Source organism: Leopardus geoffroyi, chromosome D4, assembly GCF_018350155.1.
Source record: "Leopardus geoffroyi isolate Oge1 chromosome D4, O.geoffroyi_Oge1_pat1.0, whole genome shotgun sequence".
Taxonomy (NCBI): Eukaryota; Metazoa; Chordata; class Mammalia; order Carnivora; family Felidae; genus Leopardus; species Leopardus geoffroyi.
In genome coordinates, this window is record NC_059342.1 from 19,323,806 (window position 1) to 19,345,974 (window position 22,169).

General features: G+C 40.7%; 1 protein-coding gene and 1 long non-coding RNA gene across 3 annotated transcripts in view; both read right to left on the minus strand.

The window, feature by feature from the left end:
• The window catches only part of GNA14 (G protein subunit alpha 14), a 209,111-nt gene that overhangs the window by 180,752 nt on the left and 6,190 nt on the right, over positions 1–22,169 (minus strand). The gene's annotated exons all lie outside the window — the stretch shown is intronic.
• On the minus strand, positions 11,681–13,346 carry LOC123593349. The gene is made up of 2 exons (XR_006710275.1): positions 13,310–13,346; positions 11,681–11,857 (listed from the first exon to the last, which is right to left on the minus strand). It is a non-coding gene; the product is annotated as an uncharacterized LOC123593349 (long non-coding RNA).

The following is a 22,169-nucleotide window of genomic DNA, read 5'->3' on the forward strand; positions in this document are numbered from 1 at the left end:
ATCCTGCAGTACATCACTACTCCATGTTTGTGTCCCCTCTCCAAGAGGATGGGACCCTCTGTTAGAGCAGAATGGACAAGCAGGAACTGAGTTCACTCCCCTCACCCCATGTCACAAGGCTTTTTATCCCTTCACCAACCTCTTTATCATCATATACAGTCTGTACTGAGAATATCCCATCTCAGCGTTGGTGGTTGAAAATGAAATACATGGAATTATACAGATATTTGCATATTATATTTATGTTACATTTAAGTGTAGTTGTTTAAATAATGACTCAAGAATTTTACCAGGCCCAAGACTTCACTATGAATTCAAGCTTTCAAGGTAGTACAGAATCATCAGTTCTTTGGGGGTTCTTTTCATCTTTTATCAGAGAAAGCCCAAAGTACAAGAGAGAACATGGAGTCAAAGGGAGCAAGCAAGCTCTTTTGTTTTGTTATAGTAAATCAAGTATTTCCTCAGTCTTGGAGCCACAGTTTATGGTATAAACATGGTATGAAGGAATAAAGGCTCGGTCTGAAATTTCATAGTTCTTGGTCACAGAGTAATACAGGGAGTCTTCAGTCTGCAATATTTATGCCAGGATACAAGTAATCTAAGCATGTAAGGCCTTGTCAACTTCACTACTAGATCAAATATGTGCGGTGTTCACAGAATAAAGTAAAAGGAAACATAATTCATGCAAGAGATGAAGGATTTCAACACCTCAGATATTTTCAAAGTGACCGGTTCATGAAGGTGATTCTTTCCCATTCCAATGGTTTGGTCATGGCCCACTTAGGGTAGAACCATAGGTAATACTCAAAACGTTAGTGATGCATATGGCACAGTATGAGCACTGACCAATCAGAACAGTTGCTGTTCCACCTAAGTGGGTGGAATGGGGCCAAGCAAGTTAACTGCAGTGTGAGGCATTACTTAGTAGAGAGAGGTCTAGAGTGTTCCAGAGATGAGGCCCTGATGACTAGGTTGATAGCCTCAGGGGAAAGGGTGCTGTGGCTGATGGCTATTTACCAATTAGCATAAGAATAGGTCAGTGTTTAACCCCTACTATAGGTGTGCTCATGCTCACCAGCTCATTACCAGCACTGGTTCCAGCTCTTTCTCAAGCCCAGAGCCAAAACCTTCTAACACTAGAGGGAAAACATTTCTTTAGGTCATGATTCCTAGCCCTAACACTTCTATCATTATCCAAAACCAAGTGTCATAAAGGCCTCATCTTTATCCTGGAGAAAACAAAGTCAGTACCCAGATGAAACCACAGCAAAGTCTTCTCTCTGAATGCTTAAGATAAAGACATAAACCTCTCTACCCCAATTTCAATCCTGCTGTCTAAATTCATATAAACCTATCTCAAAAAGTCTAAAAATAGAACAGTTGATTCCCTATCCCCTTAACCCCTTGTTGCTGCCAAACCCATTTTTCCCCTCACTATCACCATCTGGGTAAATGGAACCACCTTTGACCCAGTCATTCAAGCCAAAAACCCAGGGGCCATTTGGATTCTGTCCTTGCATACCCCTGGGCCATCTACCAATACATCCAATCAAGTCTACCTTCAACACATATATGCAACCTAACCAACTCAGTCAACCTCCCTAACTCCCATACTATTCCAAGTCACCATGAAAAGTCACCTAGACTATCCTGTGGTATCCTGATTGGTCAGAGTGGGAGCAGGAAGACCAAATAATCTTTTAAAATCTAAATCCAAGTTAGTTAACATATAGTCTAATAATGGATTCAGGAGAATTTAGTGATTCATATAACACCCGGTGCTCATCCCAACAACTGCCCTCCTTAATGCCCCTCACCCATTTAGCCCATCCCCCCACCCAACACCCCCCCCCCCCCAGCAACCCTCAAGTTTGTTCACTGTATTTAAGAGTCTCTTATGGTTTGCCTTCCTCTTTTTATCTTATTTTCCCTTCCCTTCCCCTATGTTCATCTGTTTGGTTTCTTTGATTCCACACGAGTGAAATCATATTGTATTTTTCTCTGATGTCAGAATAGCAGAATACATTCTAGTTCCATCCATGTTGTTGCTGCAAATGGCAAAATTTCATTCCTTTTGATTGCCAAGTAATATTCCATTGTGTATATGTTACATATATACATATATATAATTGTATATACATACACACCACCTCTTCTTTATCCATTCATCAGTCAATGGACATTTGGGCTCTTTCCATAATTTGGCTATTGTTCATAGTGCTGGTATAAACATTGGGGAGCATGTGCCCCTTTGAATCAACATTTTTGTATCCTGTGAATAAATACCTAGCAGTGCAGTAACTGGGTTGTAGGGTAGCCCTATTTTTAATTTTTTGAGGAACCCCCATACTATCTTCCAGAGAGACTGCACCAGTTTGCATTCCCACCAGCAGTGCAAAAGAGATCCCCTTTCCCTGCATCCTTGCCAACATCTGTTGTTGCCCGAGTTGTTCATTATAGCCACTCTGATGGGTATGAGGGATTATCTCATTGTGGTTTTGACTTTCACTTCCCTGATGAGTGATGTTGAGCATCTTTTCATGTGTCTGTTGGCCATCTGGATGTCTTTTGACCAAACACTGACTATTCTCTGTCCACCAGTCAGAGTTTTTTTCATAAAAACAAGCCAATCAACCTCTCTCTGCCAACCTTGGTTCTCTCTGGGCCTTCTATTGCACTTAAAATGAAATCCAAACTCCTACTTCCCCAACTATGCTTCCTGTCACCTCCTCGCTCAAATCAGCACAATGCCTTTAGTTCTTCGTCAACACCACGGAGTCTCTTCCACCTCGGGCTGTTTCCCAGCTTAGACTCCTGTATCCCTCCCTGGCATACACTTTCCCAGGTCTTCATGAAGGTTGTCCCTTCTCTCAACCACATCCAACTTCAAGAGTCACCTCCTCAGAGAAGTCTTCCTGTTGAAACCAGACCTACCAACCCCCTGGGTCTTCAGTTTCTCCTCTATAACCCCTTACTCTACTTTTCCTTCTGGTACTTAACCTAAAACCATCCACACATCCATTTATTGTCTCACTTCAGTTTAAGTATCATAAAGGCAGAGGCCATGAATTGTTCTCTTCTGAATCCCAGAGATCTACAACAGGACCTGACCCATAGTAAGCTCTTGGGTATTTGTGGAATCATTTTTTTAACCCACTAGAGCACAGTCACTTTCTGAAAGTCCTTACTCGATGTGTCTCTTGACATTATACTGCCTCTGTGATGCTTCAAAAATCATTTCACTGTTGAATTTTCATCTTAGAGTGCATTCTCCATGCTACTTAAGCAGAGAAGAAGTAATGTCATGGTAAACCATTAAGGGGTACAGGTACTTCTCATTATAGATTTCTGGAACTTCAGAGCTGATATTTTAGATATCATCCATCACTGTGGTCTCATTTTTATGGTAGCTCTCAAGGGTTCAGAGCTGTGACTCTAGCTACATAGGGTCAGTGAACACTTCAAATAGACATACTCTGAACCAAGATGTGCTTAAGTGTAAAACCCACATCAGATTTCATAGATTTAAAGTGTAAAAATGTAAGATCCCAATTCTAAATATTATTGATCATGTTGAATAATTATATTGATATATTGGGCTAAATAGAATTATTAAAATCAATTTCACCAGTTTCTTTTTATGTTTTTTAAATAGGACTATTTCAAAGTTTGAGGTTACATATGTGGCTCACACTTCCAGCAAATATTCCATTTCCATTGAATAGCACTGGTTCAGTGAGGTTGAAGGACTTACCCAAGGACACACTGTATGTAATGGAAGACAGACGACCACACACCAGAACCCTTCCTCCATTCAGACTTCTAATGCCCAATCCAGCTACGGATGCACTACAATGAGGGTTTTTGTTTTGTTTTTTTTTGTGAGGGTTTTTTGTTTGTTTGTTTTTACAAGAAAGAGCACACACACGTAAGCAGTTCACAAGCAGAGGAGGAGCAGAGGGAGAGACTCTTAAGCAAGCTCCATGCTTAGCATGGAGCCCGATGCCAGCTCAATCTCTTGACCATGAGATCATGACCTGAGTGAAAAATCAAGTCGGACACTTAAGTGACTGAGTCATCCAGGTGCTTCTATAGTGAGTTCTTTACCAGGGGCAGTGGGGAAGAGTGGTAGGTTCTAGGAATTCCTTAACTACCTGGGTCAGTCAAATCCCAGCCCCACACTTAGTGGCTTCAGGCAGCTCATTCAGTCTTTCTTTACCTCGTTTTCCTAAGATAGAAAAAAGTTTATTCCATACGTCACTAACTTGCAAAGATGAAATGCATTAGTAGATATAGAACACTGACTATATGCCAGATACAATTCTAAGGGATTTTTAAATTTACTATTTATACATTATTCTTATTATTATTCAGGTGCTTATCTGTTTTAAAATAAATTGAAGGCTGGAAGGGTTCTGGCTAGTGACAAATAGTGTTAGTTTTGGAGTCATCTTTATGTCAATAGATATTTCTACCATCAGAAGTTCCAGATTACCAATGCAATACATTTCTGTCCCTGACAAACCTGTTCTAATACACTAAGATTCCTGCACATGTAAAGTCTCATGTTACATGAAAATTCAAACACAATTAGAGAACAAAGGAATATGAAGAACTCTTTCTGTCATCTATCACCAAGGCAAACAGCAACCAGATACTATTTCTTCATTTGTGGAGGCACGCTACACACACACACACACACACACACACACACACACACACACAGTCATGTCTATCCTGAGTCATCAAGGTAACTAACGCTTATGCTATGAATGAAGAATCACCATGGCAACTCAGAGCTAGAAGAATTTATAAACCGCTCAATCCAGGCTGCATGTTTTATGGATGAGGAGCCTCTATGATTTTGTGACTTGCCCAAGGTCACACTACAAATTAGAAGCCAAACTGGGATTCATACCAAAGGTTTTTGGCAATTTACCCACAAAGCTTTAGACAACATCCAGCTTTTTTAAAGAGTATTAAGGGGAAAAGCAATTCATTAAACAGGCAATGCAGTAAGTATAATAAGGAATGTTTAGAATTCTGGAAAAAACACAAATTAGAAATTATTTCTAATTATAGCTTGAGAGATGTAATCTAAATTAAGGTACTGAGTTTTCACCATCATAATGAATGCAAAACCCTTCGTTTTGGCCAACATGACTCTCCTTGAAGAGGAAGAGGACTTTAAACAGAAATTGAGACACTCAAGATAAAAACTTTGAACAAATAAATATACTTTCCTTGGATAAAAAGCTTTCTGGCCATTTTCTGGTTTGTACCAAGACACAATTCCATCATAGACAGAAGTGGTTTAATTCTAATAGCAAATTCAAACTGCCTTGTAAGTGCTAATCGATTTCAAATTATCTGGGGTGGTAGGCGTACATCTGTCTCGTCACACGCCCACACACATACAATAAATTTGTTTCATTGGGGCCATTCCCAATTGGTAGACATTACCTTTAGTGTCCAGTCCTACCCTGTAGAACTTGGGTCAAATAAACCATAGCTTCCCTCCTCATTTTCTCTGCCTGTCCATCCTCCAATTCTAACACCAATTTGCAAGGAAGAAAAAACTTGCTCATTACCTTAAATGAATGGTAATTTGAAAATGGTCATAGAAAGTTTGAGCAGTTTTTTCATGCATGAGCTACGTATAGATAGCCCCCCAATTCCATAGTGACAAATACAAAGAGAGAGAAGTTATTAAAAGGAGTGAGTCAATCAACTTTTAGACGTTTTAGAAGCAGCATTTAAACCCAAGTACTTGATGTGAAGGTTTGCAGCTAGTGGAGTTTTTGCTAGTTCATGATTTGTGATTAGAACTTCATATTTAGTTCACTCCATTTCATCTTGTGTTTTTTTAAAATCAATAAATGGCCTAAAGTTTCCACAGAAAGGGGGAAAAAACGTGCCAGCAGTGTTAGACTGATGTGTTTAAACTCAGCATATCCAAAAGCAGAATACAGACAAGCATTAAGACATGACCTCATCTCTCTCATCTCCTGGGTCTGTGATCTGAATTTTTCTTCTTTCAAGTTCAGGGACAGTAAAAGAAATGATGGTCTCGAGACAGAAGAACTTAGAAAGTACAGCATCTCTTCAACAAAGGAGCAACTGGGTGGCTCAGTTGGTTAAGCATCCAACTCTCAGTTTTGGCTCAGGTCATGATCTCATGATATCTTGAGTTAGAGACCCACATCAGGCTCTGTACTGACAGAGAGGAACCTGCTTGGAATTCTCTCTCCCCTCCCCCCCACTGTGTCCTTGTTTCTCTTGAAAGGAAAGGAGGAAAAGAGAAAGGAGGAAAAGAGAAAGGAGGAAAGGAGCAAAGAAAAAAAAGCAAAGAAAGCAAAGAAAAAAAGCAAAGAAAAAAGCAAAGAAAAAAGCAAAGAAAAAAGCAAAGAAAAAAGCAAAGAAAAAAGCAAAGAAAAAAGCAAAGAAAGAGAAACAAAAGAAAAAGAAAAGAAAGGAGTCTCTTCAATACAAATCAGGGGGTGAAGAAACTAGTTGTCATTGTAGGTGAGAGGGCATACAGAATCCAGTGAATTAAGATTAGGGAAGTAAGGGGCGCCTGGGTGGCACAGTCGGTTAAGCGTCCGACTTCAGCCAGGTCACCATCTCGCGCTCCGTGAGTTCGAGCCCCGCGTCAGGCTCTGGGCTGATGGCTCAGAGCCTGGAGCCTGCTTCGGATTCTGTGTCTCCCTCTCTCTCTGCCCCTCCCCCGTTCATGCTCTGTCTCTCTCTGTCCCAAAAATAAATAAACGTTGAAAAAAAAAAAAAAGATTAGGGAAGTAAGATATACATATATATATATATATATATATATATTTTTTTTTTTTTTTTACAATAGTAAAGTTGGAATATAGGAGGAAGTGCTGCTTTGGTTTGGGGTAGGAGTGGGGGGGGGGGGGGAAGCCTGGGCTTGAAAAACCATCTTCTCAGTCTGAGATTGTAAATCTCTTCTTGGTTGGGTTGAGCTTTGCAAGCCCTGTATGAATAAGTCAACCAAACATATAGTACTTCTACTCAATTTCAAGAGTAAATATGGAAGCCAGGAGTCAGGACTGAGTTTTGTGTTATTGAAGGCATTCAATCTGTTATGAAATAATCTATTAGAGTTGTGATAAATTTACAAGAGTTAAAAGTATAAATGATTATTTCATTTAGAAATAGTATTTTATTACATTTATAGATCATATATTGAATGTTAAGAGTAGGATTACCTCTACTTTAGAGGTACCTCTACCTCTACTTTAGGTAGGATTACCTCTACTTAGAGGTAGAATTTAACCTCTAACTTTAAAGATCTACTGGCACATCTTAAATGTTTAGCTCTTATTTGCCCCCTTTTTTAAAAAAATTTTTTTTTCAACGTTTATTTATTTTTGGGACAGAGAGAGACAGAGCATGAACGGGGGAGGGGCAGAGAGAGAGGGAGACACAGAATCGGAAACAGGCTCCAGGCTCTGAGCCATCAGCCCAGAGCCTGATGCGGGGCTCGAACTCACGGACCGCGAGATCGTGACCTGGCTGAAGTCGGACGCTTAACCGACTGCGCCACCCAGGCGCCCCTTAGTTGCCCCCTTTGTCAGAAGCTTGAAATATATGATCCTCAGGTTTTTAAATGTATAAATAGGTTTTAAAACATTTAAAGGAAATTTAATCGCTTAATTCCCTGTGAGTTAACTTAGTAGGTTACCAACCCAAAGAATTAAGTGAAATGCATGATTATTTTTATACAAAAAATTATTAGACTTTTAAAAATTAAAATGAACAATTACATGCTTAGGAAAGCCAGGTTTTTTTATATTTTTCAGTTTTCATAAACTCCCTATCAATTACAACCAGCAGCTTCAAATGTTTATTTGCTCACAGAAAAGCCCCTGACATCTGACAACTCAGTTGCAGAAAATCCTGGCAAGTCTGTCACAGATCAGTACAATATTCATGACAGAGAATGAGAGCCCCAGATACAGTGCTGCCCACCAGCTGGCCCATATCATTATCACCTTAGATCCGCGCCCCCCCCCCCCCCCCACACACACACACTACATTCCGGTTTCTGTGCCTTAGAATTGCAAGTGACTGGGGGAAAAACTTCCAGATCGATCATGGAGAATGCAAATGGTAACTGCAGAACAGAATGTCTAGTATTGTATTAGCCAGGATACCAGTTTAGCAGCTATTACAAGAGTCCTGTCATTCCTAGCTCAGGGCTAATATGGAAGTTTCAGGGTTTTAGGGACATTTTCTACCCTCTTAACTTTTTCTTCCTTAACACCCAACTTCCATCTCATGGTAAAAGATGTTGCTCTAGCTCCTTCCAACATTAGCATCGTTCTACACAAGGGAAGAAAGGCTCCTTTAAGGTCACAACTCAAAATTGCCTGTATGACCACAGTTTACATCTCATGGGCTATAACTTAGCCACATGACCACACCTAACAGCAGGCAAGCCAAGAAACAACAGTCTTTACCTGGGTGTCCATGGCCCTGATAAAACTTCTCGTATTACAGAAGGAGGAAAAACACACATTCAGAAAACTGCTAGCGGCCTCTGCTACAAATATTCCACTTTTCAAGTTGGTAACAAAAATTCAACTCAGTAAATTTCAAAGATCTAATTGGTTTTATTAACCAACTCATGAACTGAATAGCATCACATCTAATAAATAGAACAAAGTTCCAAAGGGCTACATAAAAGGTTTTTAAAAGGTAGAAAGTGAGGGAAAAGGAAATTATTAGCAAAGAATCTGTTGTTTTAGGCAAACTTGCCTAAAAGGGGAATGGAAGGGGTCGATCAGTACATTTCCCAGCGCTGACCAGGAAATTCTCGCGTTAACCAACACAGACTGGTTAAAGGTTACGGATCTAGAGGTACTGAAACTGCAATTAGGTTAGGTATTAAGTCTTGGTTTACAGACTTGGGGCCTTAACCTAAGTGACGTCATTTTGGGCCTGTGGTTTTCTTTTTAAGAGAGTAAAAAAAAATATTTTTTTTTAATATTGACAGTATCCACTTCTGTGCATAAATCTAAAAGCTTAAGAAACAAGTAAGATGCATGCATAGATCATTTGTTCCAGAACGTCAGCTCACAGTCCAATGTCAATACGTAATGAAGCTCATTCGTCTAAAAGTAAAAGTTTAAAACGGACCAATAGTCATAGGCTTATTCCATATAAAATGCTATCTTCGGGGCGCCTGGGTGGCTCAGTCCGTTAAGCGTCCGACTTCAGCTCAGGTCATGATCTCACAGTTCGTGAGTTAAAGCCCCATGTGGGGCTCTGTGCTGACAGCTCAGAGCCTGGAACCTGCTTCAGATTCTGTGTCTCTTTCTCGCTCTCTGCCCCTCACCCACTTGGGCTCTGTCTCTCTCTCTCAAAAATAAATAAATGTAAAAAAAAAATTAGAACACTATCTTCTACTAAGAATAAGCCTTTTCCACTTTTTGTGGTAAAATAGCCCTTTTTTTTTTTTTTTTTTTTTTACGTGAGAATGTTGATACCACATGGCTAATTATTTGTTTTGTTTAGCAAATGTTTCTGGAACACCCGGGCACTATACGAAATGCTGAAGATTCACTGATTCCGGTAGTCCCTACACCCCACAAAATTTAGAGACTATAAGGAAAGACCCATTGTAAATACACTATCAGAGACAGTTTCAAACCAGGATGAGCATGATTTTAAAAAAGAAACACGGAGGAGGTCTGAAAGATGGCAGAATAGGAGAATCCTGACCTTACCTCATCCCAAGGACACTTTAAGACAACAGCTCCATTCGTACAACTAATTCTGAAAACAGCCGGAAGACTGGCAGAACAGACCTTCCACAGTTAATTGTGGAGACGAGGCCACACTGAAGAGAATAGGAGGGGCAGAGACTCTGCTGGGAACTAAACCCCCAGTTAGACGGATTACAAGTGCGAGGGTCATTTCAAGTACGGACAAGGGAGAGGATCAGGCCCACCCCAGGCACCCCATGCACAGCAGACACACACTGGGAAGGCAAATCCCCCTAACATTTGGCTTCGAAAACCTGTGGGATTTAACTCTGTGAGCTTTTAAAAACCAGTGGGGCTTAACTTCAGGTACTTTTAAAATCAGCGTGTTTAGCTCCAGGAGAGCCAGAGGGCAATCAGAAACTGGGTCCCTGCCCTTAAAGAACCAGCATAATAAGTAACTCTGCTGAGACACAGCTCACAAGCCACAGTTTGAAAAGTGCCTGGGGTATATGTGAAGGAGATTTGTTCACTAACCTCAGAATGTGCCCCAGAGGTGCAGAGATCCTCAAGAGACTTCTCTAAGAACAAAAAGTGCTGGTGGGCACCCTTTCCCTTCCCCTCCCCAAGCCTAAACAGCTCGACACTTGCAGGAACCAGCATAAACACTCTCCGCGCATCTTGCTCAGACGGTGTGCTTGGTCCCGCATTCCTCTGCAGCCCTGACCATCCAACCTCACCACCCCCCCCAACTGTCACGCATTCCCCCAAAGCAGCTCCTACCCCAATATACCTCGCAAACAGCCCTGGAAGGGACTGCCACCACTCCCAAGTGCCTACCACCCTACGGGGACAGGGACATAACCATACACCAACATGCCAGCAGTTCCAGCAGCCAAACCTTTTAGCTGGCAGTGCGGGGAGAGTGCCCCATGCACTGGGATGGTAGGACTCCATCCCAGGCTAATATCTGGGATGACTGCCATGCCACCACCAACTCAAGTAGCTCCGGGGGCCGCACACAGAGTACCCTACCATCCAGTGTGCACACAACAGATGGAGAATGCGGGCAGGTAGCCCAATTGCCAACACCACTGGCCTGCAGGCCTAAAATAGCCAAAGACAGGCTCCTCCAAGCACAGACACCAAACCTGCCTGGTGCATGCAGAGCAGGCCAAGCAGGTCACTGCTGCGGACCAGACCAAAGGCAAACACTGCTCAGCCACAACAGCAGAGTGCCCACAACCCACACAGCAGACAGCCCTGGAGCACGTGGTTCTGGTGACCAGGGCACCCTGCACACAGGGCACCACAGGACCTCTTGAATCATAAGGCTGCTACTTTCAAGATCTGTAGATGTTGCTGACCTTCGTAACACATAGCAATAAACACAGAGACAAAATCAGGAGACAGAGGAATATGTACCCAATAAAGAATAGGATAAAAGAAGCCTAGCAAAAGAGCTGAATGAAACAAAGGTAAGTAATATGCCTGATTTTAAAAAGTCAGAGTCATGCTTATAAAGACACTCACTGGACTTAAGAGTGGAGGATCTCAGTGAGGTTTCCCTTTTTTTTTTTTTTATTCATTATTATTATTATTTTTAATTTACATCCAAGTTAGTTAGCATATAGTGCAATAGTGATTTCAGGGGTAGATTTAGCCCATCCCTCCTCCCACAACCCCTCCAGTAACCCTGTTTGTTCTCCATATTTAAGGAGTCTGTTCTGTTTTGTCCCCCTCCTTGTTTTTATAATATTTTTGCTTCTCCTCCCTTATGTTCAACTGTTTTGTCTCTTAAAGTCCTCATAGGAGTTAAGTCATATGATTTCTGTCTTTCTCTAATTTCACTTAGCATAATACCCTCTAGTTCCAACCACATAGTTGCAAACGGCAAGATTTCATTCTCTTTGATTGCCCAGTAATCTTCCATTGTACATATATACACAACACATCTTTATCCATTTATCCATCAATGGACATTTGGGATCTTTCCATACTTTGGCTATTGTTGGTAGTGCTGCTATAAACACTAGGGTTCATGTGCCCCTCTGAAATAGCATACCTATATCCCTTGGGTAAATACCTAGTAGTGCAATTGCTGGGTCGTAGGATAGTTCTATTTTTACCTTTATTTATTTATTTATTTATTTATTTATTTATTTATTTATTTATTTATTTATTTATTTTATTATATGAAATTTATTGTCAAATTGGTTTCCATACAACACCCAGTGCTCATCCCAAAAGGTGCCCTCCTCAATACCCATCACCCACCCTCTCCTCCCTCCCACCCCCCATCAACCCTCAGTTTGTTCTCAGTTTTTAACAGTCTCCCATGCTTTGGCTCTCTCCCACTCTAACCTTTTTTTTTTTTTTTTTCTTTTTTCCTCCCCCTCCCCCATGGGTTCCTGCCAAGTTTCTCAGGATCCACATAAGAGTGAAACCATATGGTATCTGTCTTTCTCTGTATGGCTTATTTCACTTAGCATCACACTCTCCAGTTCCATCCACGTTGCTACAAAAGGCCATATTTCATTTTTTCTCATTGCCACATAGTATTCCATTGTGTATATAAACCACAATTTCTTTATCCATTCATCAGTTGATGGACATTTAGGCTCTTTCCATAATTTGGCTATTGTTGAGAGTGCTGCTATGAACATTGGGGTACAAGTGCCCCTATGTATCCCTTGGATAAATTCCTAGCAGTGCTATTGCTGGGTCATAGGGTAGGTCTATTTTTAATTTTCTGAGGAACCTCCACACTGCTTTCCAGAGCAGCTGCACCAATTTGCATTCCCACCAACAGTGCAAGAGGGTTCCCGTTTCTCCACATCCTCTCCAGCATCTATAGTCTCCTGGTTTGTTCATTTTGGCCACTCTGACTGGCGTGAGGTGACACCTGAGTGTGGTTTTGATTTGTATTTCCCTGATAAGGAGCGACGCTGAGCATCTTTTCATGTGCCTGTTGGCCATCCGGATGTCTTCTTTAGAGAAGTGTCTATTCATGTTTTCTGCCCATTTCTTCACTGGGTTATTTGTTTTTCGGGTGTGGAGTTTGGTGAGCTCTTTATAGATTTTGGATACTAGCCCTTTGTCCGATATGTCCTTTGCAAATATCTTTTCCCATTCCGTTGGTTGCCTTTTAGTTTTGTTGGTTGTTTCCTTTGCTGTGCAGAAGCTTTTTTATCTTCATAAGGTCCCAGTAATTCACTTTTGCTTTTAATTCCCTTGCCTTTGGGGATGTGTCGAGTAAGAGATTGCTACGGCTGAGGTCAGAGAGGTCTTTTCCTGCTTTCTCCTCTAAGGTTTTGATGGTTTCCTGTCTCACATTCAGGTCCTTTATCCACTTTGAGTTTATTTTTGTGAATGGTGTGAGAAAGTGGTCTAGTTTCAACCTTCTGCATGTTGCTGTCCAGTTCTCCCAGCACCATTTGTTAAAGAGGCTGTCTTTTTTCCATTGGATATTCTTTCCTGCTTTGTCAAAGATGAGTTGGCCATACGTTTGTGGGTCTAGTTCTGGGGTTTCTATTCTATTCCATTGGTCTATGTGTCTGTTTTTGTGCCACTATTTTTACCTTCTTGAGGAACCTCCATACTGTTTTCCAGAGTGGCTGTACCAGTTTGCATTCCCACTAGCAGTGCAAAAGAGATACTCTTTCTCCACAGCTTCACCAGCATCTGTTGTTGCCAGAGTTGTTAATGTTAGCCATTCTGACAGGTGTGAGGTGGGATCTCATTGTGGTTTTTATTTCTATTTCCCTGGTGATGAGTGATGTTGAGCATCTTTTCATGTATTAGCTGGCCATCTGGATGTCTTCTTTCAAGAAGTGTCTGTTCAGGTCTTTTGCCCATTTCTTCACTGTAATATTTGGTTTTTGGGTGTTGAATTTTGTTAAGTTCTTTATAGATTTTGGGTACTAACCCTTTACTTATTATGTCATTTGCAGATATCTTCTCCCATTCCATTGGTTGCCTTTTAGTTTTGCTGATTGTTTCCTTCGCTGTGCAGAAGCTTTTTATTTTGATGAGGTCCCAGTAGTTCATTTTTGCTTTTGTTTCCCTTTCCTCCGGAGACGTGTTGAGTAAGAAGTTGCTGCGGGCAAGATCAATGAGGTTTTTGCCTCCTTTGTCCTCGAGGATTTTGATGGCTTCCTGTCTCACATTGAGGTCTTTCACCCATTTTGAGTTTATTTTTGTGTATGGTGTAAGAAAGTGGTCCAGGTTCATTCTTCTGCATGTCGCTGTCCAGTTTTCCCAGCACCACTTGCTGAAGAGACTGTCTTTATTCTATTGGATATTCTTTCCTGTTTTGTCAAAGATTAGTTGGCCATACTTTGTGGGTCCATTTCTGGGTTCTCTATTCTGTTCCATTAATCTGAGTGTCTGTTTTTATGCCAGTATCAGTGAGGTTTTCAACTCAACTTCAAAGTTAAAAAAAAAAAAGGGGGGGGTGGCACCTGGGGCACCTGGGTGGCTCAGTCAGTTAAGCATCCAACTTTGGCTCAGATTACAGTCTCACATTTCATGGGTTTAAGCCCCACATCAGGCTCTGTGCTGACAGCTCAGAGAGTGGAGTCTGCTTCAAATTCTTGATTTCCCTCTCTGCCTCTCCCCAGCTTGTGCTCCCTCTCAAAAATAAATAAAAACATTAAAAAAAAAAAAAAAAAAAGGAACCAGTCGGAGATGAAGAACTTAGTAACTGAAATTTTAAAATACACTAGAGGGAATCGTAAGCACATTAGAAGATGCAGAAGAATGGATCAGCAATTTGGAAGACAGGGTAATGGAACACTAGCCTAACAGCCAAAAATAAATAAATAAATAATAGGAATCCATTAAGGCAACTCAGCAACATCGAGAATAATATTTGCATTATAGAGATCCCAAAAGGAGAAGAGAGAAAAAGGAGCAGAAAATGTATTTAAAGAATAGCTAAAAATATCCATAATTTAGGCAACAAAACAGGCATCCAGATCCAGGAAGCACAGAAAGCCTTTAATATTAATCCAAGGAGATGCACACCAATACATGTAGTAATTAAAATTGCAAGAAGTAATGATCAATAGAATTTGAGTAGCAGCAAAAGCAAACAGTTACATACAAGGGAAACCCCCTACAGCTCTCAGCATATTAACCAGCAGAAATTCTGTAGGCCAGAAGGGAGTAGCAGGATATATTCAAAGTGCTGAAAGGAAAAAAACTGCATCCAAGAAAACTTTATCTGGCAAGGCTCTCATTTACAATAGAAGGACAGCAAGAGTTTCCCAGCCAAACAAAAGGTAAAAGAGTTCAACACCAATAAACCAGACTTTTAAGAAATTAAAAATTTTTTTAAATATATATTTTTTTTAGGCAGACAGATGGAGGGGGTGGGGCAGAGAAGGAGAAGAAGACAGAATCTGAAGCAGGCTCCAGGCTCTGAGCTGTCCACACAGAGCCCAATGCAGGGCTCAAACTCACAAACCATGAGATTATGACCTGAGCCAAAATCAGACGCTCAGCTAACTGAGCCAGCCAGGTGTCCCAGGACTTTTAAGAAGTTTTAAAGGAAACCCTTTAAGTGGAAAGAAAAGGCCATAAGAGGAAGTAGGAAAATCATGAAAAAAATATTTCACAAGTAAAGGCAAACATGATAAAGGTAGATTAATCACTTATAAAACCAGTATTGAGTTTAACTCAGAAGCATTAAAAATCAATTCTGTCTACAAAAATCGGTCAAGGGACTCACAAAATAAAAGGACGTAAAAATAGGACAAACAGCAAACAGGGCAAGGGAGTAAAGATTTCAGCGCTTCAGTGCTTTCAGAATGGGTTCAAATTTAAGTGACCATCAGCTATCAACTGCTGTATCTGAAGATGTTATGTATGACTCCAACAGTAACCACAAGTGAGAAACCTGTAATACATACATGAAAAAATAAAGAGTAATGAATTCAAAGCTAACACTAAAGACAATCATCAAACCACAAAGGAAGAGAGCAAGAGAAGAAAGGAACTACAAAAACAACCACAAAACAAGTATGTAACAAAATAGAAGTACATGTCTATCAATAATGAATTTTAAATGTAAATGGACTCAATGCTCCCATCAAAAAATATAAGGTGACTGAATGGATAAGAAAGCAAGGCTCATTTATATGCTACTCACAGGAGACTCACTTCAGACCTAAAGACACATGCAGATTCAAACTGAAGAGATAGAAAAACATTTATCATGCAAATGAAAACAAGAAAGCTGGGTAACAATACTTTGACAAAACAGGCTTTAAAACAAAGACTGTAGCCAGAAGCAGAGAGGATACTACATAATGATAAAAGGAAAAACCCAACAAAAGAGTGTAACAATTTTAAGTATCTATGCACCCAATATGGGAGGTACCTAGCATTGGTGGTATAGTGGTGAGCATAGCTGCCTTCCAGTATCACAACACCTAAACACATAAAGCAATTATTAGCAGACAAAAAGCAAGTTATCAACAGTTATACAATAATAGAGGACTTTAATACCCTAACATCAATGGACAGACCATCCAGACATAAGATCAACAAGTAAACAGTACTTTTGAATGACACATTAGACCAGATGGACGTAACAGATCTATACACAACAATCCATCTAAAAATAACAGAATATACATTCTTTTGAAATGCAAATGAAACACTCCCCAGGATAGATTATGTTAGGCCACAGAACAAGTTTCAACAAATTCAACAAGATTGAAATCTTATCGTGCATCTTTTCCAACCACAAAAGGTATGAAACTACAAGTCAATTATAAGAAAAAAATCTCCAAAGAACACAAGTACATGGAGTCTAAATAACATTCTACTGAACAATGAATGGGTAAACCAAGAAATCGAAGAGAAAAAAGATACATAGAGACTAATGAAAATGAAAACACAACAGTCTAAATCTGGGATGCAACAAAAGAAGTTCTAGAGGGAAGTTTTTAACAATACAGGTCTACCTCAAGAAACAAGAAAAATCTCAAAAAACCCAGAATGGGCTATGGAAGAATTTTCTGGGGGAACTTAATTTGGATCAGAGTCAGAGAAGGCTTCCAGGAGGAAGAGATATTTAAGAAGCATTCTGAAAATAAGTAGAAGTTAGCTGGAAGACTTTTAGGTATTCATGTTGGAAGCAGATAGATCAGCATGAGCAGAGGCCTAAGGAGGATGAGTTTGGCCCAATGAATTTCCTAAAAGAAAGCCCTACAGCTAAGAATGAGTGATCACAGGGAATAATGGCACAGAGGTGGGAAGGGACAGGATAGACGTCTCACACACCATGCACAGATTTTAGATTTGCATCCAAGGGCAACGAGAAGACCCTAAAAAGATTTTGAGCAGGAAAACAGCAATCCAATTTCCATTTTTACAAGGTCATTCTGACTGCAGTGTGGAGAATGGACTCTAGGGACAGGTTAGTGAATTCAGAGGAGAGATAGGACAAAAAGAATTCTAAGAAACAGGTACAGTAGAGATTTGGCCTCCTGGAGTAGATTTTTGGTGAAACATTGGCTCTGGGAAACAGGAGCAAGACTGTGATTAAGAACCAGGGCTCTAGGGGTGCCTGGGTGGCTCAGTCGGTTGAGCGTCTGACTTCGGTTCAGGTCATGATCTCATGATTTGTGAGTTCGAGCCCCGCGTCGGGCTCTATGCTGACAGCTAGGAGCCTGGAGCCTGCTTCGGATTCTGTGTCTCCTCCTCTCTCCACCCCTCCCCTGCTCATGCTCTGTGTCTCAATAATAAATGTTAAAAAAAATTTTTAAAAGTTAAACAAAACAAAAAAAACCAGGGCTCTAGAGTCAGATTGCCTGGATTCAAAATTCTGCCCTGGCTGGCAACCTCTCTTTAGGGCCTCAGTTCCCTCATCTGTAGAATGGAAAGGATAATACTAAGTGTACCTCAAATGATGAGGAATAAATGAGATCATTCAAGTGCCCAGACGGAGAATTGGATGGATAAATGTTACTGTTTTATTATTCTAATTTCCATTTCTAGTGTTAAGTGTAGCAGAAAATTCAACACTCTGTGGATTCTGTCTTGAGCACCTCAGTGGCCAGTGGTCCCAATAATGGAGATAAAGATAGGTAGAATTGGATCAATCAGGGACAGAAGGGAAGACCTTTCAGTTTTGTTCAAGCAGTTCCATTTTTGGTATGTTAAGAAATGAGTTGTTGGGGCGCCTGGGTGGCGCAGTCGGTTAAGCGTCCGACTTCAGCCAGGTCACGATCTAGCAGTCCGTGAGTTCGAGCCCTGCGTCGGGCTCTGGGCTGATGGCTCGGAGCCTGGAGCCTGTTTCCGATTCTGTGTCTCCCTCTCTCTCTGCCCCTCCCCCGTTCACGCTCTGTCTCTCTCTGTCCCAAAAATAAATAAACGTTGAAAAAAAAATTTAAAAAAAAAAAAAGAAAGAAATGAGTTGTTAACTCTGTCTGATGTCACTTTTTAAATGGTTTTGTAGATGAATATGCTATAGTATTTTTAACACTCTCAAACATGGCAAGTTTTTTCGTGAATAGTACTATTCTGTTAACCTTCTCCAATTTTTTACAACCAACTCAAAATCCTAAAATCTACAAGCCACTGATTTTAATAACACCGATTACAAAGATTTACATCAACAAATACAAATATACATGGAGTACATCATGTTTGTCACTTTAAACATCCCCACTCTGTGCAATAGAAGATGATGATTTCTATTAGCTGCACAGAAAAAGGTCAATTTCCTACGAAATTTGATCAGGCTATGGTATGGCTCCAAACTCACAAAACTAGGTCTCACGCTGCACAACATTTAGGTCTTAATAATGACTGATTCTCTTTTTAGATCTTCCAAATTTCTTATCCATAAAATTAAGTAGGAGATGAGCCTCTAAAATCATGAGGCCTAACTCCTTAATTTTTATAGAGACAGACCTACCACAAATTTAGGAAAGTTACATGAAAAAGATGAGGAGTTAGAATTTTTTTCAAATTATTTCAGAACGAAGCAATAAAGACTAACGAATTTCTCAACTATGATTCCAGTTACGTATCAAAATCTTATGTATGATTATTAGGAAAACTCTTTATGGAAATACAAGGAATTTATTTTCCAGGTAGCATTTCACTTCTACGACCTGGGCTCAATTTTCATATTCTGACACCACTAATCTAGGCATAAACATTCAACAGAAATAGGTAGCTAACATATTGGACATGTTAAAAAAAAAATCACTTCTGAAATTATCTACACCTTGCTTTTCTGGAAGACCCAACCCATGACAGTCTTCCTTTCATGAATGTTCCTAAAGTAGCTCAAACAATAGAGACCTCTAGCTTCTATATGGAATTCTTGATACTAACCATCTGCTAGTTCATGGAGACAAAGAGACACACATATTCATTCAGCCAATATTTAAGCTAAGGTCTATCCTCAGCAGGGCAGGGGTGGGGGCTGAGGTCAGTAAGTGGTGAACAAAACCCTCAAGGAGTTCAAGGTCTCATATAAAACTCTTCCCAGACTCAAGCATTTGCCTGGACGTGGCCCATCCACCATCACTCAGACACTGTCACCACAGTTGGTTGCTCCCATTTTTTTCTTAACCTTCTTTATATAGAACAGCCCCACTAATCCAGGAAACAGTTTTTTTCAAGTTTTACTTGAAATAGAGCCCAGTAGACTGATGGCAATACACAGAGGTTTCTTTTCTAATTTCAGCACTTAAACTGGTTTCATGAAATTCTATTCTATGTCAATAATTGGAGTAGTTTCGCTTATTTTAAATTTGTACTATCTGGGAGCCAGCGGGGTCAGGGGCAGGGGATGAATACCTTGATTCCAAGTTTTATTGCCACAGAAATTAACATTTTTAAGGTCGAGATGCTTTTGCATTGATGTGAGCATTTATTAAGGTGTTTGCTTTCCTGAAAACCTGTTTTCAAATCAATAGCATGTCTTACAAGCAATGTTGCCTTAGAAACGAAGAAATCCAACAAGAGGACTCAGACTGACTTCATGAAAAAAAAAAAAAAAAAAAGGAGTTGGCAATGAATACTGGACTCCCAGTCTTGGCTTACTGCCAATTAGTTACCAGTTACTGAGCCCCATGACATATGCCAAGCCCCTTCACTCCTCTGGACCTTCTCTACTCCATTCACAAAATCAAAGTTTGCACTTTCTTAAACTCTGTGATAAGAGAGGAGCTTAAGTTTTTCCATTCAGTTGCATGCTGATACACTTATGAGATACAATTCTATATAAATTAGACAATGATGTTGCACATGATTTATCACCTTTGTTAATTGGATATTGCTTAGTAATGCAATTAGCTTGTATTTCCCTATTACATAGTAGCCAAACAGAAGTATTCGGGGAATGAGTTACTCAAAATGAAGGTGTTATTCACAGCAGATTCAAGAGAGCAGTAGCATGGCTAATCCACCTGTGGGTCATTGACAATGAGCCAACAATACAGAATACACCGTTCAGGCAAAATAATCAAAGATAAAGGTTTTCTCTTCCTATTCATTTTTTAAGACTACAAAGTAGAACTCATCCATTACTTAACATTTTTTTTTAATTTTTTTTTTTCAACGTTTATTTATTTTTTTTGGGACAGAGAGAGACAGAGCATGAACGGGGGAGGGGCAGAGAGGGAGACACAGAATCGGAAACAGGCTCCAGGCTCTGAGCCATCAGCCCAGAGCCCGACGCGGGGCTCGAACTCACGGACCGCGAGATCATGACCTGGCTGAAGTCGGACGCCCAACCGACTGTGCCACCCAGGCGCCCCACTTAACATTTTTTTTAAGACAAAGTTTATCATCCTTTATTTCCCTTGGATGGAAATACCAGCCAATGTTCCATGTGATTTTTCAAAGAGAAGACGGATATATGGCAGCTCTTACTAGAATAGGCTTCCTGTACACCACTTTCCGTGACACAAAGTAACTACTTAATGGTTATTAGCCATAAGGCCACTGCAGTTTATAGAAACATAGATTTTGGAGTAGTATATAAAAGTACAGGAGTGCATACAAATGCGAACACTTGTTTTTATAAGGACTCTTACTGAGGTAAATGTAAATATGTGCTTTCTCTTTGCTTACCAACCAGGCACATGGGGACAAATGCTAAATATCCCTACTAATTACCTAGCTCAGACTCTAAACATCCTTCATAAAGTTGAGGAGAGAGAGGTTTATTCGATTGCAAGCAACAAATCATTCCCTAGGCAGGTCAGTCCTGGGGACCTCCTGGATATTTGCTGAAAAATAAGGTTATCGGCCTTAGACCCTAGAGGTACGGTAAGAGGCTGCCCAGTCCTTAAGGCCAGACCAATCCTGTTCTCACATCTGAGCATGTATCAGGATCATCTGGAGGGATTAATACACAGATTGTGGGGCCGTTACTGAAGTTGATCAGAGGACCACAATGGAGACTCCGAGTTCGCATTTCTCATGAGTTTTCAGGAGGTGCTGAAAACAGGAGCACAGGTGTGTGCTCCTGGAAACAGACTTTGAGAACCACTGGTATAAAATATTTGCTAACAGAATTGGAAAGATATCAAGGGTCACCTGACCCACACCTTTCATTTTACTGTTGAGGACCCTGAGGTTGAGAGGTAATGTCTTCTTCATGGTTACACATCCCATACTCAGAGACACCCCCTCCCACCAAAAAAAAAAAAAAAAAAAAAAAAAGAAAGAAAAAAAGCAATTCAAGTTTCCAAAGTCTTAAGACACTGCTCATTTCATAGTTTTAAGTTATGGCAACTTATCAGGAGCCTGTTCTCTTAGAAGAGTCATCTGCAGAGCCTCCTTGCTGTTGACCCTCCTATCCACCCATCCTTCCAAGAACTGCATGTCAGTTCTACCAGTGACCTTGTAGTGGTAGGCAAGTGGCCTCAGCCCAGACAGGGTGCTCACAGCCCAACGGGAACTACTTGCCTAGATTTTAAACCCAGGAAGCATGGCTCCAGAAAACATGTCCTTACCATCATGCCATGCTGCCTGCCCTCCCCCAGTTCCCCGGCAGCTGAGCACAAACAGATGGCCTGAGATTTTGCAAGGTGACACACGAGACAGGAAGTGGTCACAGATGATTTGCAGCACTGCTGTGAAGTGTCCACTGCAGCCTCAACTGCCACCCGGGTGGAATCGTCCCTGGCTGTGTGCTTGGCAGTGTAGGCTGCTACCAGTGTCAAAACTCCCTTGGATCGTGCCCTTTGGCTGAGCCTGCTCTCCAATTCCCATCGGTCCTGTGAGTTTCCTGCTTTCCCTCCAATAAATCATTCTTCTACTTAAACGGTCTGCAACCAAGAACACTGGCTGACAGGACAACCCATTAATTTACCCATCAGCAGAGAGCCAATTGATCCTAATCAAAATCAGGGCTCCCACAAAGCCTCCTGCAGTGCCTTCCACCTTCAGAGCCCTTGGATTTCT